This window comes from Gekko japonicus, unplaced genomic scaffold (genome assembly GCF_001447785.1).
Source record: "Gekko japonicus isolate JY-2015 unplaced genomic scaffold, Gekko_japonicus_V1.1 scaffold613, whole genome shotgun sequence".
NCBI classification, from domain to species: domain Eukaryota; kingdom Metazoa; phylum Chordata; class Lepidosauria; order Squamata; family Gekkonidae; genus Gekko; species Gekko japonicus.
In genome coordinates, this window is record NW_015164683.1 from 383476 (window position 1) to 386237 (window position 2762).

Consider the following 2762-nt stretch of genomic DNA (forward strand, 5'->3'; position numbering starts at 1 on the left):
AAGGCAGAGGCACCCATAGCAGGCTCTTCAAAGATGGCCGCAGTCGTCAGGTGGGTTCATAAGGGAGAAGACAGCCCTTGAGGTAGGCTGGTTCCAACTCCAGCTTCAGAAATTCCTGGAGACTTGGGGGTAGTGCCTGGGGAGGGCAGATTTTGGGGAGGGAAGACACTTGAATGGGGATGTGATGACATACAGGATGATTCCAAAGCTGCCATTTCTTCCAGGGGAACTGATCCCTGTAGTAGGGTTGCCAAGTGTACTTACCCTTGCCAGCGGGGGAGCCTTGCTGGGCTCTGGGAGCTCTCCCAGGATGTGCGCACGTGTGCGCTTTGCACGCGCGCGCCACCAGCACATCACATGAAGTGACGTGCTACGTCGCTCACATTGGGGGCGTGGCCCAGATCATCAGGGGTTTCCCCCCAATGATCTGGGCCATGCCCCCAACATGAGCAACATGGAGCTTCGGGGGGCAGAGTTCCCCCCGGGGCCCAATTCCGCCACGGCGGAAATCGGGCCCTCAAAGCAGGGGTTTCCCCAACCCCCGCCCCCACTTCGCAGCCCTACCTTGTAGCTTGGAGATCAATTGTACTTCCAGGGGAACTGCAGGCCCCACCTGGATGAAGACAACCCAGTTTGCCTTAGATTTGCCCACAAGTTACAGTTTTACATTTACAGATTGGCCCAGGGATCCTGGAAGTTTTTTGCTGCCTTTGGGGTATCGAGCAGGCATTACTGGTGGAGGGGGGCGGAGATAGCTGTGAATTTACTGTGTTGTGCAGGGGGTTGAACACATGATGCTGCCTTATACTGAATCAGATTCTTGGTCCATCAAAGTCAGTATTGTCTATTCAGATTGGCAGTGGCTGTCTCAGGAAGCTCTTTCATATTACCTGCTACGTCATCTTTTAAACTGGGTATGCTGGGGATTAAACCTGTGACTTTCTGCATGCCAAGCAGATGCTCTACCACTGAGCCATGGTCTAGACGACCCTTAGAGTCCCTTCCAGCTATATGTTTCTATTTTCCTTTTTGAGTAAATATGTTAATAGCTGAAGGACTTATCTCCTCCCATGCTATCCAGCCTGCCAGTTAAGATCTACTTCTCAACAAGATCTGAATATGCTGGAAAAGTGGGCAGGTGTGAATAAGAAGCAATTTAACAAGGATAAGTGCTGAGTTCTACAACTGGATAACACACATACTGAATGGGGATACACTTCTGAGTAGCAGTGTGTGTGAGCAAGATCTTGGGGTAAGGGTGGACCAAAAGTCTAATATGAGCAGCCAATGTGATGCAGCAACAAGAAAGGCTAATGCAATTCTGGGCTGCATCAACAGAGGCATAGCATCCAAATCACAAGATGTCATAATCCCATTGTACACTGTGTTGGTCAGGCTGCACCTGGAGTATTGTGTGTAGTTCTGGAGGCCTCACTTCAAAAAGGATGTGGACAGAATGGAGTGGGTGCAGAGGAGAGTGACGAGGATGATCGGGAGCCTGGAGACCAAGCCCTCTGAGGAAAGGCTGAGGGACTTGGGAATGTTTAGTCTGGAGGAGAGGAGGTTGTGGGGGGACACAATTGCTGTCTTTAAGTATTTGCAGGGCTGTCACTTAGAGGAGGGCAGGGAGCTGTTCCTGCTGGCAGCAGAGGATAGGACTCACAATAATAGGTTTAAATTAAGGGCGGGAAGGTTCTGACTGGATATTTGGGGAAACTTTTTTACAATAAGAGTTGTGCAACTCTTCCCCTCACTGACAGTCTTCAAAAAGCAGCTGGACAAACACTTGTCAGGGATACTCTTGGCTGATCCTGCACACAGATGGCCTGTATGGCCCCTTCCAACTCTGTGATTCTATTATCCTCTGTGCCCCACCTTCAGAGGTGAGGCAAGTGATGACTAGAGATAGGGCATTTTCTGTGGTGGCACCTCATCTCTGATAAGCTCTTCCCTTTGAAGTCTGATTGACACCTACTTTACTTTCTTTTAGGTGCCAGGCCAAAGGACAAATTTTCATCCAGGCTTTTAATTGGAGGGGGGGTCATTTTAGCACATTTGTAATGGTCTTATGCTGTCCAAAGGCTTGTTTTTAACAGCTTATTTTTAATATTATGACATTTTAATTGTAAGCAACCTCGAGCAGGACTCTGAAGAGGCAGCACAGAAATATCTTAAATAAATAAAGACCTTCCCAAATTATTTCTTTGGGACTTGTCAGGGGAATTTACATCCGTATGTTCTGTACATTTTTTCTGTGAGCTTTCTCTTTTTCCATATATTGCTTGTATATTTCATTTCCTGGCAAGGATAGATTTTTGATAAGGATTCAGTACTGCGTGACCCACAGACGCACACTATACGACAAGGTAGCATTTCACTTACAATATATGGGACAATGCTGTGCCTTGTTCAGCTCCCTCTGTGTGTGTGTGTCTGTGTGTGTGTGTGTTTCCCTTGAACATTATTGCTTGGTAGCTTCATGCTGGAAGCTTATATTTAGTTTGCTCATTTCCCCATCACTCATGGTGGTTTCACACTTGCTGCTTTGCAGAGAGCTATAAATTGGTTGGGGGAATGGATGTGTGTTTTATTTCCTCCCAGTAGGAGTCTGTAAATCATACTCAGCAGGTACTTTCCCCATATTCAGAGGACCCTGACTTTTTGTTGTTGTTCCATCAATTCTGCCCGCTATTCAAGATACATTTTCAGCTATCGGAATATTTATTTGCATGGAATATTTTAAGATGCAACTCCCCTCTTTT